The sequence below is a fragment of the Ambystoma mexicanum genome, chromosome 3p (genome assembly GCF_040938575.1).
Source record: "Ambystoma mexicanum isolate Mex_15411 chromosome 3p, UKY_AmexF1_1, whole genome shotgun sequence".
In the NCBI taxonomy this organism is placed as follows: Eukaryota; Metazoa; Chordata; class Amphibia; order Caudata; family Ambystomatidae; genus Ambystoma; species Ambystoma mexicanum.
Window position 1 is genome coordinate 1,182,113,471 of NC_090925.1, and position 26,162 is coordinate 1,182,139,632.

Consider the following 26,162-nt stretch of genomic DNA (forward strand, 5'->3'; position numbering starts at 1 on the left):
AGGGAAGGTCCTTGCAGTGGACATTGAGAGCATTATTGCAACAGCTGATTATGTTGCTGTGCACGCCCAAGATAAAGAAGGGAGAGCATGGAGGGCGGTGATAGCACTAGCAGAAGGATGTAGGCTGACCCAGGTGTCAGATGAAGAGTTGTTTTCAGAAGAAAAGGAGGAAAATGAAATGGTGTTCATGATGAGTGTAGAAATGTGGCTAACAGTGGCTCACAAACAAGTGGCACAGAAAATTGCAATGGCACTTGAGGCACCCGCTGGCACACCAGTCCCATTTTTTAAAGAAGATATGTCAAAGGTGCCAAAATCATTATGGACTATTAGCCCTTATGATGTAGGATGCATTAAAAGCATAGGGGGTGTAAGGATAAAATTAAAAAAGGGTGCCATACTACCAAGAGTGAAACAATACCCATTGTCAAGAGAGGCAGATGAGGGCATATACGAAACCATAACAGCCCTTATAAACAATGGCATATTGGTCCCCTCAGAATCCCCATGCAACACAGCTGTGTACCCGGTGCGCAAGGCTAAAGGAGGGTCTTGGCGGTTCATACAGGACCTCAGACCGTTGAACAACATAGTAGAAGCAGAGTATCCAGTAACAGCAAACCCGGCCACAATTTTGTGTGGCATTCCAGCAGAAGCATCACGGTTTACAGTGATTGACCTTAAAAATGCTTTTTTCTCAATACCATTACACCCAGACTCACAAGACTTGACAAGCTTCACTTACCGAAATAGGAAGTGGAAACATACCAGATTACCACAGGGATATTGTGAATCACCTTCAATTTTCAATAGGGTAATACAGATGGATTTGGGTAACGTTGAGTTGGAAAGCACAGTGTTACAGTATGTGGATGACATAATAATTTGCAGTACAAATGAAGATAAATGTAGAGAGGACTCATTAAAAATGTTGACGATATTGGCTGAAAAGGGGTACAAGGTAGACATGGAAAAGATACAATACTGTCAGGAACAGGTACTTTACATTGGCCAACTGATATCACAACATGGAAGAAGGATTGCACCACAAAGAGCACAGGCAATATCAGGCACTCCCGTGCCACAGACTGTAAGAGAACTGCAGCAATTTCTGGGACTGTGCAACTACTGTAGAGCATGGGTATTTGATTACAGCTCTTACATAGGACCCCTGCTTGAGGGTTTGAAGGAAGCAAATAAAGGGGAGAAAAAGTTGGGATGGACTATGGAAATGAAGGAGGCATTTGATGAATTAAAAGAAGCAATATCAACTGCTCCAGTACTAGCATCCCCAGACTATGAGCGACGATTTTTTATATTTTCACATTGCGACTCAGCAGTAATGAAAGCAGTATTGGCCCAAAAGACTAGCATGGGCTATAAACCAGTAGCATTTTACAGCGGTCACTTAGATCCAATAATGTTAGGACAATTCTCTTGCGAACAAGGTCTTGCTGCAGCTGCATTTGCAGTAGAAAAAGCATCATCAATAACTATGGGGTGTCCAACTACACTATTTGTAGAACATGCACTATTTGCGATATTGAATAAACCTAAGTCCACACTGACGACACAGAGGGCAACAGGTTATGAGATTATTTTGTCCAAAGCTGAACTGGCAATTGTTAGATGTAGCACGGTTAACCCTGCAAGGTTCCTAGCAGAAGTAATTGAAGAGGGAGATTACGCCCACGACTGCACCCAAGTAACTGAGATGTACTCATGTACTAGGAAAGTTGAAGAAAACGCACTAGAGGGAGGTGAGCTTTTGTTTATTGATGGGTCATCAACTATTGATCAAGGAGACGGGATAAGGAGGACTGGGGCAGCAGTAGTACAAATGATGGAAGCGCCAGTGTGTGTGGCTATTAAGTGTGTACAATTACCACAGCATTACTCTGCTCAAGCGGCGGAACTGGTTGCACTCATATTGGCACTAAAGGAAAGTTTTGATAAAAAAGTTACTATATATTCCGACAGTGCATATGTTACATCCACTGTCCACTCAGGGCTATCAAAGTGGAGAAGAAGAGGGTTTAGGAGAGCTGACGGCACTCCAGTACAACATGCCCTCTTGTTGGCTGAACTAATTGAAGTAATAAACGATCCCCAAGAACTAGCCCTAGTAAAATGCACCGCACACACCAATGGAGAAGACTATATATCAAAAGGAAATGCAGCAGCAGACGCACATGCAAAATATGCTGCATATTTTGGTGAGATATGGAACCCCACAGACTCACAGAGAGGGAGAGGGAGGGGAATAGCGAGGGAGATGTTAATAAAAGAAGGGTACACCCATCTCCCAGCCACCCAGATTATGGAGTTACAAGCGGCTGCACCAATGGCCGAAAAAGAAGTATGGGTGAAAAGAGGATGCACAATGTCACCAACCGACGCACTATGGCGCCAGGGTGGCACTGGGAAAGTTGTAATACCATTGGCATTGTTAAATACCGCCTTGAACCAATTACATCACCCTGCCCATACAGGCAAAGAAATAATAGCAGCACGAATTAGAGAAGATTGGTTCTGTCCCGAGTTAACATCCCATGTGTCAAATTTTATCAGCAATTGCCTTACATGTCAACAGTTCACGGCCGGTCATACTTTAAAGGTGATAAGAGGTACCATACCCCGACCAGAAGGACCTTTTCGGCACCTCCACATTGACTATGTTGATATGATCAACATTTGTCAAGGCAATAGATACATGATAGTAGTAGTATGCCCATTTTCTAGGTGGATCGAAGCAGGGCCCTGTTCACACCCTGATGCGTTTAGAGCAGCCAAATTTATAGTAAGGGAGGTATTCCCCAGGTGGGGAGTGTGCGAGGTGTTAAGATCAGACAACGGACCCCATTTCGCAAATGAAATGTTCCAGCATATCACATCCCTACTGAACATTAAACACAAATTTGCATGTGCGTACCACCCACAGGCTAATGGTGTATGTGAACGCCTGAATGGCCTACTGAAGGAGGCAATTGCTAAAATACAGCAAACAACAAAGAAAAGTTGGTTGTATTGCCTTCCGTTAGCACTGTTCGAACTTAGAAACAGGCCAGGGTCCGACCACCACCTCACCCCACACGAGGTGGTTACTGGACGCCAAATGCGCCTTCCCCTAACACCAACGTCAAGGGCATTCACCGACCAAGAAAGTTCTGCGAATGTGTTAGGTGATGAAATGTATCAATATGTGTCTTCTTTGATTACTAGCGTTGTGTTTGTGTCTCAACAGCTCGAGCGCACACGGGGCGGGTCCACCAGCAACCAAGAAATAGACGAAAATACAGAATTGGGAAAGGAGAACTTGTGCCAACTTGCCAAAGGTGACCACGTACTACTTCGAAATTTTAATAGAAAGTGGAACCAGCAGAGGTTCACTGGCCCCCATTTAGTAGAGGACGTATCAACAAGAGCAGTAAAACTAAAGGATAAGCGTGCGTGGAACCACCTGCATGATGTAAAAATCTACAAACTGCAGACCCGCCCCAGCGCCAACGACAGGTCCATTGGAAAAACGCCAACAACATCCCCGGCAGCGGAAGAAAACACAACCACAGACAACGACCCAATTGTTCCCTCGGAGAGAATAACGGACGAAGAAGGGGGTGATCCCCACACTGCCCACCCCATGGTCACACGTTCAAAGAGTAAAACTGCTCCCGCCATCTGAGCAAACCCCCCCCCCCATTGACTACTAAATACAATTGTAATAAAAACTAAGGACTTCGCTTGCACCAATACACATGTAAACACGTGAATGTTCTCTTTTTCTCTCGCACATACAGGAGCTGCGTAATATTGTATTGTTAAGAAAAGTTATCTAACAAATTCAGTGTGCAGGCGTAGATGGTGCTGCCAGACGATAGTTACCCAGAAGAATTGTCACACCAATTTGTATACGAAATAAAAAGGCCAACATACTTAAAAAAGAAAAGGGTACGTGTATACTACACGGCCTTCCTCCTGGCCATAGAAAATTACATGCCCCACCTCCGCCCATACTTGCCGGTCTTGAGAGACCGATCACTTAGAGTAGCGTGGGAGCAACTCTTCACCTGGGCACTGAATGACTATTTGATAGGGAGAGCTTAATGAAACAAAACTAACATTTAATAACAAGCACTTTTTGAGAATTTTTAGGCGGGCAACTTTAACGTCGCAAGAATACGCTGCCAGGACTGCAGCAAGGTAAGAGCAAAAATGTCGGTGAGGTTAGCATATGTAATAAAAATAATAGGGATTTTTATGATCACCGGAGTTTTGGCTGCCTCTGTATGGCAGTACAGCTATGCTATGAGTTTTTTTGCTGCACCCAAACCTAATGTACCCCACCTCCCTGCTGCAACAGGTGTTACGTCAGGTGGTAACAGTAACAATGAACAAAAGCGAAATAAAGTTAAACGCAGCACATACTCAGACAATAAAGGTATTGATAATTATGTACAAGATTCAGCACACGTCACAAACAACATATGGTACCAGCACATGACCCGCATTGGTAAGCAGACAACTGAGGATAGCTGTTACGTTTGCTCATTAATACCATACGCCATGAGCGCTTCACGAACATTTGTTGCCACAGAAATAGATGAAAAAACAGCACAGTGCATAATATATTTGGCCCTGTTCCAAACGAAAGGAAGATTCCAAGGAACAGTAGTGCACATGACATGGAAAACACGAGACTCATACCCATATGAAAACAACTTCCTCAAGACCTATCTGAGTTATCACAAGACCAGTTTACATGCTGAAGCATTCAGATACATAACAAGTGGCCCTGAAAAAGGAGAAACAAAGAAGGTAACACTGCAGTATCTACCATGTGATTGGTACGCCACGGAAGTTCCGGGTAAACAAGGATGCTGGGAGAGGCCATTACTGACGATAACAGGAAAGGTGTTCCTGGGTACCAGCTGGGAGATAGGAGTGGTTGGCAGCAACATGGTAACAAAAGAAACTATCTCAACCATCGAGACACACAATCATCGATGTTGGACGACATGGATCAAGTATGTACCAATGCTCACGTGGGTAGAAGAAGATGAAGACCCGATAACTATATTACCATTGACTGCGCCCAAAGTATGTTACCAGCATAAAGGAGAGGTGGACGTGGGATATAACACCAATTGTGCAAGTGTGATGGAGTTACCTGAGGGGGGAGCGGGAACAGCAGTAATAATGGACCATTATTGGGCCTGTGGAGAAAAGGCATATCATACACTGCCTCCCCTGTGGAGTGGTGTGTGCACAATGGTACACGTCAATGTACCATCACTAGTGGTACCTAAGAAGCATGTCGATGTGGCGAAATTTCCGAAAATGGATGAAGGAGACAGGAGAAGAAAGAGATCTGCACCACTCCAGAAGGAGCAAGAAAACAGGACCAACAGCAATGATACTGTCCTAAACAGGAGAAAAAGACAAGGAGAGCCATTAACAGGAAATTATCTGTGGGGAAGGTCGGAAACGGAACTAACATCAATACCGCCAGAACACAGACTATTCAGCAGAGCAGCAATGTTCTTCTCCTCAATAATACATCCGGGACTGCAGGCATACGCAAACGCAAAATGGCTGCAAATAACCAGATGGGAACTAATGATGACCATAAATTCGACAGTAAATGGGTTTAACGCAATTAAAGAGGAGCTGCGAGCTGTAAGGATGGTAGCACTACAGAACAGATATGTATTGGACCTTCTCACAGCAATGGAAGGAGGAGTTTGTGCAAAGATAGGACAATCATGCTGCACGTTCATACCTGCCAACGATGCCGACAATGGTACACTAACAGAAGCAGTTTCACAATTGGCCCAGATGCACTCCAAAATGATGGACGAAAGTAACGGCGTAAACAAGGATAAAAGCTGGTTTTCACTATTATGGTCATGGATGCCATCTTGGCTGTCAGATGGACTGAAAATAATAGTGGGATGTGCTATTTTGGCTGGAGCTGCACTGATAATAATTAGATTTTGGAAAGCCCGGAAGGCGCGCTCAACTGATGAGTTGCTGGAAATGGTGGGAATGCACCCCTTGATGCCAGCGGATGACGGCCAGCACACAGGTGTGATAATACACGAAAGGGAGAAGTTGCGCACCCAAATCATCGCCAATCATCTAGACCCACCATCAGTGAAGATCGAGAACCCAAGGAACCCTAGGAGCTACATAGGAAGATGGGTGTACTGTACTCCTGGAGGAACATGCGAATACATGTATTGGTCATTTGAAGATCACGTAAACCATTATGGACATCTCGGAGGGATAACCAAGATATGGAGAGTAAGAGGAGATAACGAGAAGGATATGTTTGTGGTCGACAAGTCGACCAGAGGGGGGACTGAAGTGGGAGAATGGAAAACCAGACTCCCGTCCTTCACCTCTCGCGCTTGGCCTAGAGGGTCGCGGCCCAGACACCCGCCACGAGAAGAGTTTGCCCATTTACCAGATGACCAAATACCCTGGTACAGAAACATACGGATGTGTCCATCTGCCTGCCCAACAGCCCGCACTGGCCATGCCGACACCTGCGGCACGGACCAACTAGACTGAAATCTACACATCGTTAGAGATGCCATGACAACCTAGATAACGGGAAGCACCGCTGAACTATTATACACGCTGAACATTTCCACACCAATCTACACGAAGAACATACTCAGTGCTCTGACGTAGGCGACAGGCTTATTCACGGACGTGCATCTTTATTATTTTTACATAGGCTTTCAGAATGCAGAAACGCAAGACGCACCATGAGCTCATTTATAACGCTTGCTCACGCTTCTCTTGAAACCCGTTACCATCATGAGAGATATAATGGAAACACGATACTGGCCATGAAACTGTATGCCACTATAACCTAAAGCATCCATGCACTAAATGGATTACTCGTGCACCAGGCCCAAGTAGGCCTCAAGCAAGAGTTCCCGTGGACATTAACAAAGCAAAAGTCAGGTTGCTGAGCCTGCAGAAAGAACCCAGTGGAGCAACCAGCCAAGGTCGTAATGTTGCAAACCCACAGTCAAGAAACAAATCTTCAAAGGCACGATGTTGCAACCTCGCACTCCACGTACCAATGTTAAAATCATATCTGCAAATTAAACCAGACATACAGTGGAAAAACAATATTAATTGTGCAGAATTATGCCTCAAACACGGTCCCTCCCCACGTGACCAAGCCGAACCTGACGAGATGCCAAAACCCAGGAGAGAAAAGGCGTCTGGGTACCTCGCTACGAGACGCAGGCCGACACACTTGAAAGGCTCAATGGACACCTGCTACAGTGGGAACGGTCAGTCTCCCACCTATGAATAAATCCTCACATTGCCTGCACGTACCCATATTGAAACACTGTTGCAACCACAGGTGCACCGTGTGCTGGGAACAACGGTGGTCCCAGGCTGGGGAGCTCACGGATGCACCAATCAGAACATGAGGTTCTTATCTCAGACGTCAGTAACGTTAGCCAATCCTCAGGGGTCTTCATGTAACAATTCTTATGTATCTAATTGTAGGGACAACCCAGATATACCACCTGACTACATCTTAACCACTAATATCATTCTCTATATGCGTACTATACTAACCCCACCACTCGAGCAACCAATCAAGAGTGGCGATAGGTTCTTTTGGTAACTTTTTGGAATGACGCAAGTAGCGCGTCATAATGTAGTAAAAAGGGCCTGCGAGCCCCACTATTGTGTGTGTGTCAGGACGAACGCGTACGCTCCTTGACCCATCCCTGCCGTTTGCATAATAAACGGCAGAAGTTGCCTTGCTCCTTGTGTGTGCCTCATACTCTGTCTCGATCCGAGATATACACGGGAGGAGTTGGGGCCTCCCTGCCCGGAGGTCTGCGGACGGCCCGGCCGACCCCGGCAGAATCCCCCCCCGACAGGTTGGCATCTGATACATCATCTTCTTCTATTTTGGGGGGCACATTTTAGGGATCATGGAACGTGGGAGGAAGCTTAGGGCCTGGGAGTCCCACTACTAATGGGCTCTTTGGTTGACCATATGGAGGAGGAGGCGCAGAGGGAAGGAGATGTTGACGAGGGTTATAAAGGATCTGTTCTATTACAGGGTTTGGGTAGTAGTAGGTATAATGGGGTAAGTTCCTGTTACATGTAACTGACAATCTCTGTCTATCACTCTATTATTTTTCTGATATTTTTGTTGATCATGAACCAAAGCTTTATCAGCCTGTGACATGTGTCTTCGAGCAAATTTCTGTTTGTGTTTGATGTTCTGCTTGTCTTCTATGCGCCTATTGCAGATAACATCAAAGGCATAGGGTCTAGCCTTATTCCCTAATAATACAAATTCTAAATGCTGATGCTGATATTTTTGTTGATCATGAACCAAAGCTTTATCAGCCTGTGACATGTGTCGTTGATCAAATTTCTGTTTGTGTTTGATGTTCTGCTTGTCTTCTATGCGCCTATTGCAGATAACATCAAAGGCATAGGGTCTAGCCTTATTCCTTATTAATACAGATTCTAAATGCTGAATTATGGATACATCAAAAGAGCCATTTTCTGGCCATCGTAAGTTAGGTGTATCTTTAGTCTGTTTGTGCCATGAACTGTTAAATACCATCACCCTTAACCTGTATTTGACATACATCTCGTGTGCGGTAGTACCTTCTGTGGGTGCAGAGCAAACGCAACAAAGTCCGGACCAACGTTTATGAAGTTTACTGGGACCAGGCATAAAACATTCTGATTTCCCCTGCAAAAGAAGGTATTTGCAACTCTCTTCGGTTTAACCCCAGCAACCAAGTCTTACCTGCCAAACAGCTCTACCTACTAACTAAGTTCTGTCTCAGTTCGAAATATCATGTGCAATTTGTAGAGGTCCTAGCTGGGAGAGGGCATTTATGGAGAGAAATCTGCCGATGGAGGCTAGTATCAGCTGCAAGTAAATAAGATGGCAGGGACCCCCGAAACCAAGCAGTACATTTGGCAGATTCCTCTCCATCATGTCTAGTCAAAGTGCCCCCTTCCTAGGTGGGGCCCCATGATGGGTGCCATTTTGAGACTTCTAAGCACTATAATTTAAACAAAGTAGAGTATCTGAGACAGATTTTCAAAATTACAAGGTAAGATTTATTTTACACATATCATACACTCGAGCGGACTTCAGGTTCATCCACAACCAGTATTTCATGGAGAGTGGAGAAGTGAAGTTCCTGAATAGTACACAACTGCTCCTTTTATACAAAAAATTATTCCTGCACCAGCATAGATGAATTGTTATTCATTTGCAAGACATAACAGCACAAATATGTTCAGACTACATACATAATAATGCCCAAATCCCCAAAAGGCAGAACAAATTGCATATTCAACAGATGTTATTGTTATATTGTGAGTTTCCACTTTACTTATGGCTTTAATGACAAAGGGGGTCATTACAAGCTAGGAGGTAACCATGCCGCTATTAGCGGTATGGCTACCCCCTTACTGGGTACCGGGTCCGGGTTCCTTGAATGAGGAATTACTGGGCCATTCCGACCTTGGAGGGCCCGGTAATTCCTCATTCAAGGAACCCATCCCCATTCCCATTTGAGCACACATAGGGCTCAATGGGAATAGGGAGGGTGCTAGCAACGGGCCTGTTAATAACGGGCCGTTGTTAGCACCCTGGTCTGCTCACGGGACCCGCTAAGGGCGCCTGGTAAAACCAGGCATCCTTAGCGGGATCCCTTGAGCAGACAAGTAATTGAGTGGTAAGGGGTTGATGCTCCAGCACCTTTACCGGCGCCATTAACCCCTTACCGCCTCACTCGTAATGACCCCCAAGGTCTTTCTGCCAGTTCACGGCTGATGACTTATGTTTTAGGCCTTAAATACAGAATCCACGTGTCCTCTGTTTCAACAATGGTCAACCTATTTGCACAACCTTAAAAATATACTTTTTGTGTGTTTTACAAAGTGGAAGGGCTGAATACTATGGGCCTTATTACAAGTTTGGAAGGCGCCATGGTGCTATTAGCGCCATGGCTGCCTCCAAACTCGGGGCCGGGTTCCTTGAATGAGGAATTACCGGGTCATTCCAACCTTGGAAGACCCAGTAATTCCTCATTCAAAAAACCTCTCCCCATTCCCATTTGAGACCCCATAGGGCTGAAGGGGAAAAGGGGAGGGAGCTAATAACGGGCCTGTTAATAACGGGCCCATTATTAGCTCCTTTGTCCCCTTGCGGGATCTGCAAAGGATGTCTGGTCTGACCAGACGTTCTGAACGGGTCCCGCAAGGGAACCTCGTAATAGGGCGGAATGGGTTTACTGGCACCGGCACCATTACCGGTGCTGTTAAACCCATTCCGCCCACCTCGTAATGAGACCCTATAATGTGTAACTAACCTCTACTTGGTGAAGTCAGCATTAACATAGCATTTAGAGAAGAGAATAAGGCCACATTGGAACAGCCTAACCTACTTCACAGAATAGCCTTTAACCTTTCCTTAAATGTTATTTAATCTACATTTATCGGTGAAGGCCAGACGACTAATACATTCCCTCTCCACGGACCCAGCCTTTTCTTGTAATGACTGACAGATGAAGCTATGAACACATTTCTATTTTGTTTCTACTCAATGACTGACAAATGCGACTCCATTTTGAATATTACTCAAAGAACAGGATTTTGATCGTGAAAAAGGGATTAGCTTAGGGCTAAAAAAGATGCATATTATTATTATATTCTAACACCAATATGAAGCAAGTGCTTGTGGTCTTGTGGGTAAGTGTCTGCACTGAGAATATGACAACCTGAGTAAAATCATGGAAGCCAAATACTTAAGCAGCTTGCCAACATAAAAAAAAACATGTGTTGCGTCTGTCCCCGGAAAAAAAAAAGTAATGCTCTTCACCCACACGTGTCCTTTACTTGTGCCCTGAAAAGCAGTCACAATCAAGGGGAGAATAACTGCACCAGTGTCCAGGATTACAAACTCTCTTGTCACATCATGGGCAAATATATACTTACTTGCCCTATCATCATTTCCCCTCCTCACCCCATGTCTGGCTTTCAAAAATAATCTGCTTTCTAAAGATAACTTGAAAATTACATATTCCATAATGTCACTCAGGTATATAAATCCTTATTGAACTATTTAGACAAAATGTGTACAATTGTGCTATTATTCCCCGGACACTTGACTGGCAGACTACAAATAACAGAATGCAATTCAGCAAAAGGTGAAACAATTGACTCTGAGTGCAATACTTTCAAGGACTGACAGTTGTACAGTTTTTAAAAAAAGCATATACCATGTGTTTTCTTATTGTGTTATGAGATATTTAAAATGAAGAAAACACACGGCATAAGACTGACGACTGTCTCCCATTCATGCAGTAACCAGATCCGGCCCTGCTTAGATTCAAAGCAACAAAGAATCCTGCCCACTTAGGCTATGTTTGTTTAAGTGCTCTTGTAAGGTAGGCTCATTTATTATGGAACATGGCCATAACGGGCTGATCTCTTCCTCGCATTTAAACTAAGCAGTGTTCATCCCAGTTACGGCCAGGATGGGAACCCCACTGTTGCTGTAAAAACTCTTTTTTTTTTTGTATTATTGACTGGGAGACTACAAATACCGGAATGCAATTCAGCAAATGTCATGACTCACCATTTACAGCCCTTTTGGACTTCCTGGTCCATGGTGCACCGTACCGCTGGAGCCGTTCTCCTCTCAACATGGCCAGCAGATCAGCCACGCTGCGGTCTAGCGTTTATGCTGGCTTCCTAGAAAACGGGCACGCCCCCAAGGCACTGTGCGTCTAAACGCTCCTTTTTTCGAGTTCGCAGCTAGTGTGTTCATCGTTCCCTTCCTTTCCTTGTATTGTTGTCCGATACCATCCATATTCCCTTTTCTTCATTCCTGGATTATTGAAGCGGCCTGTTGCCTTCTCTGAGGCCGTCCACGCATTCCTTCCTGGGCCCCCCTTCCATGCTTCCGCGCTCGCAACTCCATCTCAATACTTGCGAGTAGTGCTTCCTTTGCCTGGTTCTGCACTTATACCCGGACATTGACTGCTCTTACCTTCCTGGAATCCTGAACTCTTGTCTTCCTCTGAGTCTGCTCTCGTTCCATGCTGGATACGGAGGACCACCTGCCTTACCTGTACAAGTCCCGGACATCCCGGAAGACAGATAAACCTTCAAAGAAGAAAGCGACAAAGGACAAACAGGTAAGACCGGGGGTAGAGTGTGACAGCAAAAGGCAAAAAATTGTCTCTAAGTGCAAAACTTTCAAGGACTGACAGCACGGTTTAAAAAATAATAATAATTTGGATGCCCATTTGGTCGGCTTTCCATGCAGTAACTGGGACTGACCCTGCGTAGCTTCAAAGCGGGACTGACCCTGCTTAGCTTCAAAGCAATGAAAGAGCTGGCCCATTTGTCTAAGTGGTCTTTTAAGTATGGTTTATTTGTTGGGCAACATGGCCTAAGGAGGCTGCCCCCTTCCTCGCTCTAAAGCTAAGCAGAGTCTGTCATGGTTATTACATGGATGGGAGACCTGGATGGCCAGTGACTTTTCACCCTCAAAGTCCCTGTAGCTGTAAAGATATCTCTAAACAAAATAAAATGTAACCGCAGGTACTGAACTACATGTACCCTCAGCTATCCGTAGTCTATAATAGCCACGAATATCGGAAAAACAGCCCAAAAAATAAATTCTTTCCTTCCCCTCATCAAGTACCCCCCTCATTTGTGACAGCTCCCCAGATGACCTCCTCTGCCCTCTCCTTGACCACCCACAACAGACAATGCTTCTATGTTTCTGTGACACAGTTGGCTTTGAGATGTCAGCTGTTCGAGGCTACAGAACACTTTGGGCCTCATTACGACCCTGGCGGAGTGGGTTTACGCCAGCGGTATTCGCGGCGGACCCTTCCGCCCTACTACGAGTTCCCGTAGCGCCATGCAGCGTTTTCCGCCTGGTTTTTCCGGGCGGAGAAATCCATGGCGCTACGGGACCTTGTTGTTAATTACGCCACCGTATTTTACGGTGGCGTAATTAACGCCTTCCCCATTCCCATTATGCCCTATGGGGCAAAAATGGGAATGGGGAAGGGTAAAATGGGGAATGGGGATTTACCGCCCCGCCAAGGTCGGAATGGGGCGGTAAATCCGCCAACCCCCATGGCGGTATCGGCAGCTTTCCGCCGTGCTCCATGGTGCATATTGCACCACGATTTCCGCCAGGGTCGTAATGAGGCCCTTTGTGTTGCAAACTCAGGCACTAGACCCCCTCCAACTCCCACATTTCACTTGGTGCCCTCTAGTCAACCCCACGCCTCTAGCCTGATGGCATGTGTATGTTTTTTGACCTGCAAATAGCTTTTTTCTTGCGTTTCATTTTCCCATATCATTGGCTATAGCCACGGTTATCTCTCACATCGAGAGAAAAACAAGATGGTGGCTGTTTTATTTCTAAAAACACCCGGTTTTGGGTAAATTCCTGAGATATGGCTATCGATATTTAAGAAGGGGTCACCCCCTTCTCTGTAAATATTTAAAAAACGACTTCATGAAATAACCCCAAACCATACATGGATCACAAGTCAACACTTCACGCCCTACTTGTTTTGGTCCTGATCCAATTGCATCCAGCGGTTTGGGTTGTGCATTTTAACAAATATTGACCATGTTTGTTTATGGGAAAATGAATGGGAAGTAGGCTGCACTTTTGTAAAAAAAAAATGTTTAGTCTTCTTAATAACTTTTCTATTATTTAATGAATCTTTACTACACTTTGCAGTCTGGGTGTCCCACAAGTCCTTAATCACTTTCGCAATTTCGGTCAAATCTGTTACTCGAATCAAAAGTTATTAATGATAGAATTTTGAGCGGTTCCTATGTGAGTCTAACTCGCCTTAACCATAGGACTATAGGGTGGCGACTGGCGCCCTATGATATATATATATATATATATATATATATATATTGTTTGCAAAGGTAGCGGGCGCCCCTCTCTCGACAGAACAAGGCCTGATAACCTGTTCAGTGGTTATTAACCACTTGAGAGTTCGCAGCCACTGCTTTTACTCACTGTGCCTTTCACAGATGGGAAATATCCATTTGCATATCAGTCTTTGTCCTGCCCAGGGGCAGTCCAGCACCGAAATGCAATGGCAATTCCAACCTGAACGAGAGTACCACCAGCAACCCCATACACGTGTTTCACCCTTGTTGGGGATCATCAGTGAGGTGAAGCTGATGCCTCTCTAAGCACAGTGAGAGGGAGACCACGTCTGGTTGCCCCCAGGAGACCTAGGGTTACCAATCCCAGGTTCCTTGAAATTTAGTTTGCAAAGGTAGCGGGCGCCCCTCTCTCGACAGAACAAGGCCTGATAACCTGTTCAGTGGTTATTAACCACTTGAGAGTTTGCAGCCACTGCTTTTATTCACTGTGCCTTTCACAGATGGGAAATATCCATTTGCATATCAGTCTTTGTCCTGCCCAGGGGCAGTCCAGCACCGAAATGCAATGGCAATTCCAACCTGAACGAGAGTACCACCAGCAACCCCATACACGTGTTTCACCCTTGTTGGGGATCATCAGTGAGGTGAAGCTGATGCCTCTCTAAGCACAGTGAGAGGGAGACCACATCTGGTTGCCCCCAGGAGACCTAGGGTTACCAATCCCAGGTTCCTTGAAATTTAGTTTGCAAAGGTAGCGGGCGCCCCTCTCTCGACAGAACAAGGCCTGATAACCTGTTCAGTGGTTATTAACCACTTGAGAGTTTGCAGCCACTGCTTTTATTCACTGTGCCTTTCACAGATGGGAAATATCCATTTGCATATCAGTCTTTGTCCTGCCCAGGGGCAGTCCAGCACCGAAATGCAATGGCAATTCCAACCTGAACGAGAGTACCACCAGCAACCCCATACACGTGTTTCACCCTTGTTGGGGATCATCAGTGAGGTGAAGCTGATGCCTCTCTAAGCACAGTGAGAGGGAGACCACGTCTGGTTGCCCCCAGGAGACCTAGGGTTACCAATCCCAGGTTCCTTGAAATTTAGTTTGTTCAGTGGTTATTAACCACTTGAGAGTTCGCAGCCACTGCGATAGCGGCCATGTAGTTATGGTTAAGTTGGTGTTTCCCTAGGAAGAGCACTTTTTGGGTGGCTTATAACTTCGCTCCCCCTGGACGAATCCTCACCAAACTTTGCAAAAAAAGTATATGGCCCACTCTGAATTGTTTTACAAAGTTTGGTGAGGATTCGTCCAGGGGGAGAAAAGTTATAGGGGGGGTCCCAAAACTTTTTTTTTTCTCATAGACTGAATAGGAAAAAAACTTTGCGCACGGCTACAGCCCGAACCGCTGGACGGATTTACACCAAATTTGTGGCAGGATCGGTGGCCTGGTCCCGAAAGCGTGCTTTTGCAAATTTGGTGTAAATCCGTCCAGTAGTTTTTTTAAAAATGACCAAAATGTAAGGCAAAAAAATTAGTGATATCTGTGTTTGCTTCGCGGACGGACTTCCCTGTTCGCTCCGCTGACAGCACCCCGATTGGCCCAGCGGCTTGCGTCATGTCCGCGGACATGCGACGTGTTCGCTGATTGGACAGCGAGGGGCGTGGAGTGCGTCAGATTTTCTTTGGCGCCTGCCATCTTGTATTCGCCGTCGACCGCGTACAGCGCGGTGAAACGTGGATAAAAAATTGTATTTAGTGCCGTGTGTTGGTGTGTAAGAGTGTTTGGGGAGGGTGGGGGAGTATGAGATAGGTTCAATGTTTTGTTTTTTTATGTGCTAGACGTTTTTGTTGCGTCCGATTTGTCCGCAGAGAACACGGCTGTTCTGACATTTTGTAAATAAACTAAATGTTGGGGTGTTTAGAGGACGGAGTATGTGTCATTTATGTTCGCAAGGAAGGTAAAAATGAGCTATGAACACTCGCGGTGTACTTAATTGTTCGTAAATACACAAACTGGGGGTGTCCTCAGGACGCTGTCCGTATTGTAATCTGTCTAGTTGAATGGTTTCTAAGAACACTCGCGGTGTCCCGAAATGGTTGCGATTACACAAAATGGGGGTGTTCTGAGAACGTTGTTTGTATTGTTCGTTGTCAGGGTGAAAGTGTTTTAAGACCACTCCTTTTGTCCGCTAATAGTACAATTTCCTATGGGCGTCACCCGACTTTTTGTCCACTAAAGAAACGATAAATCCGGCTGGTGTGCGCCGACATTATGTGATAATCCTATGACTGGCCCTATTGACCTGGCTGACTTGCTTTTGCGACACTAAATCATATCTCCCGCCCCTAAGCCTGATATTATCAAAGCATTCATATTCCCTGCCTCTCTCCGTGACATTACAGGGTGCGTCATCAAATGCGCCCAGTTCTCTGCAGTCCTAAGTGACTTTACACAGAACCCAGAAGACAACACATATTATGTCACAACACAGCGCGCCACAATTCGGAATATGAAACAGTGATTTAAAAGCAAACAGCAAGATTGTAAATTTTGTAAAGTACATTTATTTGACATCAAATGTTTAGAGAATATTCATCAATTTGCATTTGTCTTTGTTGTCGATCCGCAAAAGTTCATGTTGAGGCACGCAATGTTCCTTTGCGGTACAGAGGGTGTTAGATCAGCTTACAACTCAGTGCGCCACAATTCGGAATGTGAAACTGTGGTTTAAAAGTAAACAGCAGGATTGTACATTTGGTAAAGTACATTTATTTCACATGAAATGTTTAGTGAATATTCAGCGATTTGCTATTGTCTCTGCTGTCGATCAGGAAAAGTTTATTTGGAGCCACGCGTTGTTCCTTTGCAGTAGATAGGCTGTTGGTTTATGATAAAAGCAGTAAATGGTCGCTCTGATAATCGGAAGGTTGCTCCAACAACGAGCCATTAGACCACCCTATTGGTTGGTATGTTGTTTGTAGCCGCTAGTTCTGCGTAAGGGCATATTGGTCCTTGGCGATTGTCCCATAAAATGGTGAGGGTCATGAAGTTGCATATTTGGACCTGCACCTGGCAGTCGAAGACCCCATCTGCAGGAGTCTGTAAATCGTGACATAGGCAAAATGGGGCCACATACTTGTTTTAAAAAACATAAATTAGTCTCACCAGCCGATCTTCATTAAAAATCATCATTTTATTTATTAGGGCGTGAAACTATTTGCTATTGAAGATAGTGCAACAGAGTATGTTAATAATAAAATAATAATATTTTCCCATTCATATAGCGCTAAGAACCGTGAGGTATCTAAGCGGTGCTTATTTTTAACCACGGTGTGTGGTGCTCATTTATCGACCACGGAAGGATGAAAGGCTGAGTTTGGCCTTGCCAGGATTCAAACTTGCGTTAGCAAGCTGTGCACGGATGTCAAAGCGAGCGTTGTACTCGCTGTGCCACTTGACAGGCTACAGTGAAGTGGCACAGCGAGTAAAGCGCTTGACCGCCTATAGACCGATTAAATTATTTCTATTAACCCACCCTGTGTCGTCTGCCTTTTTCAGAGCCCTCTAAACGACAGGGGATAAATTCGGCGGTGATAGTGCGTGGTAGAAAACATTATGCCACTTTCAACGAACAACTTCAACTTGAGCGGTCTTTAATGCTACGCTATTGTAATTATATTTGGTATAAAAAAATGTAAAGGGTTACTTACAGTACAATTGCAATTTCCATTGTCTACGAGTGGTGTAGTCCCAAAATACGACTCCGTGTGTGCGAACGATCTTTTGCATAGTGATATAATATATAAAAGTGGTTTTGTTTCAGAAATGTCATCTTTATCTTCTCTTACGTTTTAGCAACACTCCTTCAAGAGAAGTCTTTCATCACAATCTCTGTCTGTCAAGGTCAAAACACAATACAACCTTATGGTCCGCTTCATGAGCATCTCCGGGGCCCGAGAAAAAAATGGAAGCAGCTGACCTTCACTGTGAACGAGCATAAATTCTTACTTTGCAACATTCTGTGTAAAGCCATTTGTAGAAGTTGGTTTTTGCACGCCATGTTTGTATATTGTTTGCGTGATATTAAAAAAAGTTTGTTTAAGGGACGTTATGGTTCTAAGTACAGCCGAAAGAACCCTGAAAATCGGAAGTTATGGTAAGCTATGAAAAATAACTCGCGCCACCACCGTGCACTGCTAAGACTAACACCCAGGACATCAAAGATGACATCGCAAATGTCATTGATGAAATCACTGATGACATCACATGTGTATGTACTTTTCATGGAATTTGTGTACTAGGGATTTTTATTATAATGTTGCGAAAAAAGTGTCAAGGATATTGCAATAAATATCATACCGTTTTTAGTGCTTTGAACGATGCATTGATATAAATAGCATTGTATTATAGGATTCTATCTAGTATACTGAGCTACTAATGGAGAAACATAGCATTTTGTGCAGAGTACAAGATGAAAGTATAATATTTGTAATGTTAATATGTTGAATAATTAAATGATAATTGTCCTGAAATGTTCGAAAATTCACAAAATGGGGGTGTTCTCAGGAAGTTATTCGTATTGTGTGATTGCTTAGCTGTATGCAATGAGGGAATGGCACAGACAGTAAAGTGGACGCCGTCCGCGGACACCGCGGCTGTTCGTGGACAGGGCGTGCTACATTTGGGTTTTTCCAGGAAATCCAACATGGAAAGAAGACTGTACGGATCAGCCAATCAGATGTCGAGGTTGTGGATTTGTGTTGAAAGAGACTGTGTGTGGTGAAGATGGCAGAAGTAGAGAAAGTCAGGGTGTTGGTGCTTGGAGATATGTTTGTGTATGGTTTACAACAGTACGCTCAATGCAGGCATGTTGCAAAGAACTTTGATGTGAGAGGAGTGGAGGTGGTGTGGAGCACTGTGCCTGATTGCAATGTACAGGGAATTGTACAAGTTTGTGAGGATATGGCCACGATGAACAGGCCGCATGTGGTAGTTTTGCACTATGGTGCTTTCCATTTGGGCAACGTCAGTGCCCCTACTTTGTTGGCTGATTTGTAACACTTGGTTCAAGCCGTAATGAAGATCCTTCCAAATGCAAAAGTAATTTTTTCTGGATTACTACCTAGGGCAATATGGGACAATAGTTCAGTTTTTTGTCCTCAGCAAAACATTGCTAGGTGTGTCATCAACCGAGGCACGTGTGCCTTCATGCTTAGAGCTGGTATGTTCTTTTGTAATAATGAGAATATTGATGCCAGTAATGCTGTTAATTTTAAAGAAGATGGCATTTCTTTATCTTTTACGGGAAATGCCTTTCTGTTTTGGAATGTAAGGGTTGCTTTGGAGAAGGTTATGTGAAGATTTTAGGAGTAAAGTTAGAAAAAAAAACAAGAAAAAAAATACAAAATAACAGGTGTCTGTCAAGCATCTGTAAAAAAAACAAAAAAAAGTCTCTTTTCAGAGCCAACTTCAAAGGGGAAATGGGGCACACTATTTAAATTTACATTCACCACGCTCAGATTTTCGATATGTTCGCGGACATGGCGGTAGTCCGCACACATGAAAATCACTACGAGGGGGTTAGTATGTTCTATGTTACATGTATATGAAGTCAGGGATATTATGGTTAAGTTGTGCTACTAAAAACCTATGAAATTCAGTAAAAAGACTTTGTTAAAGGGACATTATGGTTAAGTTGCGCTACTAAAAACCTATGAAATTCAGTGAAAAAACTTTGTTAAAGGGACGTTATGGTTCAAAGTAAAACCGAAAAACCCTTGAAATTCAGCAGTTATGGTAACATAAGCAACCATATCTCGCGCCACCGTGCACTGCTAACACTAACATCCAGGACATCAAAGATGACATCACAAATGTCATTGATGACATCACTGATGACATCACATGGCTGGCTCTCCCTTTTTATCCTTTACTGACATATCAAAGCCACATAGTTTTCTTCAGTAACAGTCAGGAAGTAAAAATTGAAAAGGTACTATATTTGTAGATTTAGGGTCAAGTCACATCATATGAAACATATACATAGCGGAAAACACAGGCTTCAAAGAGAGCAATCCTTTCTGTGCATGAAGATAATCATTAGGGTTATCAGCACTTTCTCATAGTTTTATTTTTATTACTCTACCTTCCCTGTATATGCTCATATTTGTATACATTATACTCACTCTCCTTTGCTTTGCGTGCATTCACATCATGTGATACACATACATATGGTAAGTAGCAGCTTTGAAACAGAGCAATAATTTCTCTGTATAAAGACAATCAGTTAGGTTATGAACTCTTTCTGCTACTACTTCTGCTTTTTTGTTTGCTTCACTGTCCCTGTATATACTCATATGTGTATGTGTTGTTGTCTCTTTGTGTTTTGTCTGTAATAATTATGTATTAAGTGGGTTTTATTATCTACTTATTACATGTTTCAAAGTACGCAAAACTCTAATAAGAAAGCAGTTATCATTTCAGTATTCAACATGGCAAGATTATGAATATGGCACCTTCATCATGTATGCTGCACACACTGCCTATGTTTCTGCATGAGTAGCTTAGTATACTGGATAGAACTTCATAATAGAATGCTATGTATATCAATGCATTGCATAATGCACTAATTAGCTCATGATATTTATCCCAATGATCCTTGACAGTTTTTGGTCAGCTTTATAAGAATCCCTTGTACAGAGTTTTTATGAAATGTAAATGCACATGTGATGTCATCAGTGATGTCATCAATTACATTTGTGATGTCATCTTTGATGTCCTGGGTGTTAGTGTTAGCAGTGCACGGTGGCGCGAGTTATCTTTGCTTATGTTCCCATAACTGCCGAATTTCAGGGGTTTTTCGGTTTTACTTTGAACCATAACGTCCCTTTAACAAAGTTTTTTCACTGAATATATATATATATATATATATATATATATATATTCCATGAAAAGTGTGCACTGGTGTTCCTGTAGTGGATTCTGACATGCATGCTGGATGTTTGATTTACACAGACAACTGTAGAAGTTTTCCTTCAAATGGTGGCACCTGAGACTACTGTTGAAAATATTGAAGTATATTTTTGTCAATGTTCTTGAATTGCTGTGTGTGGATAGATTACAGCTGACTATAGAGATGTGTAACCTTCGATGACACCACAGTGTAATTTTTTGCTGTGATTATGCTCCCTTGTGGTGGTTGAGTTTTGCAACCAACCAAAGAACCTCTGGATGTTGTGTCAGGGTAGATTGCTTCATCCAGGGTGGTCTTGCTCTAAGTATTGGAATTTTTTGATTAAGAGTTAATTTCAGATACTCACCATCCTTCAGGGGCAGTGTAGAATTTGACTCCCAACATCTCCTTGAGATCTCAACTAGAGTCAGAAATTATGCCAGATTACAACAACATGGGCAGAAATTAGGAAGGTTTCACTTCTAAAAGGAACCTGACAGAAGACAAGACCAATGCATTAACTAAACATGTGACTCAGTGCTAGAGTAAATGACAGAACAATCACCCCTCGTACCTGCAAAGGAACATTCTTTTAGAAGCCTCATTACAAGTTGGGCCTCGGTGAACCTGGATTTATCACATGCAGTAATTACTATAACTGCATGCATTACTCGACGTCTCACTCCACGATTACACATATACTACCATGAACGCTGTACACATATTCACTGCCTGTGATAATTCTAGGACACCTCACGCAGGAGGACAAGTAATATACCACCTCAAATGGAAATATGATTACAGGATGCAGTAATGGTGCATTTGCATAGAGAACGGTGTTAAAAGGGTAATCTCAAATCAAGGTAATTTCGAGGTAATCTCAAAGGAGCAGCGCCATCCATTAAAAATTAATAATGAACAGGATGCAAGGGGAAGTAGCAGTGGCATATGCAGGGATGCCTGTCAATGCAAATTAATATGTAATGGGCAGGACCTTACCGTGCTAGCTGATGAGTTGGCAAAGAAAGCACTTGGGGTGGTAACTGGTGAGCAAAACTGCTACACAGCAGTGCGCACAGCTCTGGGGCAGGGTGTCTGACAAGATGGTGACTGTCTCCACTCAACACATGACAATTAAGGAAATTGTAAAATGCTAGGATGACCTAAATTGTGGTCCCTCCATAATATCCTAGCACAGGAGCAATGGTTTCACACTGGAGGATGCAGAGTCCTGGAGACTCCTGCCTCTGCAGGAGAAGAAGGTAGAACTGTGATTCCCCTCATGAGTAGGATGGGCTCGGGAGATGCAGAGGTCAGAGCCAGATCTCAGATTGCTGATGGTGTGGTACATAAAAAAAGCCTCTTGTATTGTAGTGTGATGGGTGCACAGTCCTAATGTGGTGATGCCATTTTTTTGGCAAGCCACAGGTAGTTAGCCAAACATTGGCACAAACACGTGTGTATAACAAGGCAAGGCAATCCAATGTTAACAAACCACGGGTCTAAAACAGAGCTGACATGACTTCTCTGTGCATACCCTGCAACATGTCTTCATATGTCAACCTGCGTCATCTGATACAAATGCCACAGTGAAGCAAAACAGCCCTGTTTTCACCTACAACATAATGCAAGAGATATACTTTGTAGAAGATCAATGAGCCAAACATAGTGTACATGGCCATGAATGCATGAAAAACTAGGTTTCTCATAATGCTACTGCAAACGCCAAATCAAAGATTTTAATTGAAAAGTTTTGCATGCTCAAGACAGGTAACAGTGTATGGTGAAAACAACATTGGTGAGAGTAATTGCCTGCATAAGTACTGACAGTTCACGAACCTCATATCTCCACATAGATAATTGACACAAGCTGTGTCACTGTACCATTTGACTTAGACATCTATGTACCAACAGCATTCCCGATTTTACTTGACAACGATGAACTTGTATCTACAGTACAAAGCGCCTCCAAATATTGATATTATAAAGCACAGCGTGTTGTGCTAGCAGAAAGTAGCGATGAGGAGGTCATGCCCACAAGACTAACCTTACCCTGAGCTGAGATACAATTATGTATACCTGAGCTGCTGTCTGCCTCTAAGGAAGTGTCAGCCACCCCTGCAACCTCCATTGCAGCGTCAGATACAGGCTCCATTTCTGCCACTACCGCCCTTCGGCTGGACCCAGTACCTCACCTCCTACTGGTGTAACAACTGTCATAGTGTAAAAGGCAAAGAAGGACATAAAGTCAAGTACTACTATCAGGTGCAGGCATCTGTAGATCCTGCTCTAGATGACATCTGATTTGCCTCACTTAACACCTCAGAATAAGTGTTCTAGATCTTGCCCCAAAGAGTTGCATCCTGTTTACCTTGGAGGAACATTCTCACTCGGACCATGCCAGCAGACAACTCAATGGATAAGTCGGTGTGCAGTCAAAATATCGAGAAAAAAAATGTCGAAATACATAAAAGTCGGAAAAAAAAAGTTGAAAAAAAAAGTCGAATAATTCATTTTTTTATTTAGATTTATTTATTGGCTCTCGTATGTAAAAAAAAAGGTAAAAACAAAAACAATAAAAAAGGGGGGTTGGGAGGAAGACCCCCATTTCGAATAAAAAACGTTATAAAAAAATGTGCCTTTTTTTTGACCTTTTTTTTCAATATTTTGACTTTCGACCTTTTGTTTTTCGATGTTTTGACTATGAACCGGATAAGTCTCATTACCATACAGTTGGTACCATATAGAGTTGGTACATATAGAGAGAATGTATCTCACATAGTGGAAACTGACAATGAGATTCAAAAACCTTCTGGTCACCCTAAAGCACACCACAAGACCCTCAAAGGGAACTGGTCATGCCCCATGGTGATATTGAGGATTCTCAGTATGTTGCATTAATTATGTATCTCTGGGACGTAGAGGACCAGCCAGACTAGGAAGAATAACTTACCTCCATGAAACTCCAAGTATAGAAGGACATTCTCAGGGTCATCATAGGCCTCAGAAATAAGGTGGGCCACACAGTGCCTGCCTTTGTGCTGCATCAATTGCCTTGCACAAGCTATTATGCTGGACAGGCAGATGTTGTAGATTGCAACGGAAACAACGACATGACTTCCATATAATATCTGACTTTCTTCAAAGAGTAGACCACTCCCATGCACAATATGAAACATTGGGGGCTCTGCTGACCCCATCTTCCACATCTCGTACACCAACTGAGGGCTCCCTGACCACCAGTCAACCTTTCAGGTGCACAAGACCAACCCACCATACATGCTGCCGGGTCATAGAAAAATGTCACATTGCTAGTAACCAAAAATAATACCAACAGCACAGTCATACATTTCCTCTTCATAAACTAAATTTCTTGGAATAACTAAAAATCATGTTTAAAAGTCTCAATAGATTTTGCATGACATTGGGCCCCATTACGAGGTTGGAGGTAGCCATGGTGCTATTAGCGCCATGGCTGCATCCAAACTCGTTCCGACTGCGCCCTGGTGAATGGAGCAATTACCGGTCCATTCCAAGGTTGGTGGGACCGGTAATTCCCCATTCACCAGGGCCCTTCCCCATTCCCATTTGAGCCCCCACAGGGCTCAATGGGAATGGGGAAGGCGCTAATAACGGAAAAACCAGGCGTTAAGGGAGGACCCGCAAAGGGAACTCATAGTAGGGCGGTTAGGAATTAACGGCACCGGTGCTCTTACTGGTGCCGGTAATCCCTTACCGCCCGCCTCGTAATGAGGCCCATTGATTTTTTTAAAATACATTTTTACTCTCTAACCAAGGGGCAAAACTGGCCTTTTTCTAAAGAACTAAACCCGGCTTCCAAGTTTTTAGCATGATAGGTTTCTAAATTCTTAACAACATAGCCACTGTGAGCTTCTTGGGTAATTACTCCTTTGAAGAATCAGTTCAATAATCCAGAAACAAAAATCCAGATGTTTAAAAAAGTAAAAAAGAAAAACCAAAAACCAGGAAAAGCAATGTTAGGTACTGTGAGGTGTGAGAAATGAAAGCCGGACACAAAGTTGTCATATTCTCAAGATCAGACATTTTATTAAACAAAACAGGGTTGGGAAAACACCTTTCTATCCCTATCCTAAAGAGTAACTTCATACTTAGAAACTAAAGCTAAAGGTCTGTCTGTGGCGGGATGTCAGTTATTGAAGCAAGCCATCCTTGTGTCCAAAGCACCCTATTCTGAACCTCACACTACAAACAAAACAACAAAAGGTGCATAGAAATGTCTTTATCTTGATGTTGGTAAAAGGTGTTCAAAACCAAAAGTGTTCTCGAATGTAAAGATCCTTGGATCTGGAGGTTGATTCCCTTCACATGGATTCTTTGATAGGATGGCAAAAATCTCTCTTTATCTAACAGTTCCTTGGTGTCTTCACTCGACTCAAACAGTTCTTGTTCAAGCCGTGTTCTGTAATAGTCTTCATGTAGCATCTCTTTTAACTTTGCAGATCACCTGCTATACTGACCTGTCAGGCATCTTCATACAATTTCAACTACCTGGTGTACTTGCCTGCCAGGACTTCTCGTACGGACTTTCAGATTTCCTGGTATACTCCCCAACCAGGAATCTTGATACAATTTCAGCTACCTGGTGTACTCGCCTGCCAGGACCTCTTATGCGTTTTTATGACAGTTCTCTGGTTGTACCATAACAGCATATACCTTGAGGTGCTTGGTATATCTGTCTATGGCTACATTTATTCAAACTTCTCATCACATTAGCATCTCATGCATCTATACTCAATTTGAGATTTGAATTCATACTTTGCCTTGCCTGAATTCTAACATTATTCTTATTGGGTGTTGAATTTATACTTTGTTTAGTCTGTATTCCAACAAACTTGGCCTTTTTACTTTGCCTTGGCTGCATTCACACATACTTCTTATTTGTTTATTTTATTATTATGATATAGTTTATAACAACATTTACATAAACACATTCTTTCCATTTCATCCTAACATTTCAATGCAATTTCCAAATAAAGCAAAACAAGAGAAGAGCTTCCCTACTGGTCCTCCACCTTGATCAAAATTAAAAAAGCGATACAGGGAGGAAGCAGGACCAGACCATCCAATGTTTTATCCTACCACTGTCGTTGGCCACAAAGGGAAAACAAGGTAAAAAGGCCACACGTGAGGTAATTGTGCATTTGTGTTTATTCCCTCTACAGTCAATCATACCTTCTCTTTCTCTTGATCAGTTCATTTTTTAAAAAAATATC

At 43.4% G+C, this 26,162-nt stretch overlaps 1 protein-coding gene across 2 annotated transcripts in view; it reads left to right on the forward strand.

Moving 5' to 3' along the window:
* SLC25A48 (solute carrier family 25 member 48) overlaps positions 1-18,411 on the forward strand; it is a 317,472-nt gene extending 299,061 nt beyond the window's left edge. The window contains exon 9 of one of the 2 annotated variants that reach the window (XM_069652593.1): positions 17,811-18,411. The gene's annotated coding sequence lies outside the window, so the exon portion shown is untranslated. The remainder of the gene's footprint in view (positions 1-17,810) is intronic. The other variant, XM_069652597.1, reaches the window with a different exon arrangement.
* The last annotated feature ends 7,751 nt before the right edge of the window (positions 18,412-26,162 follow it).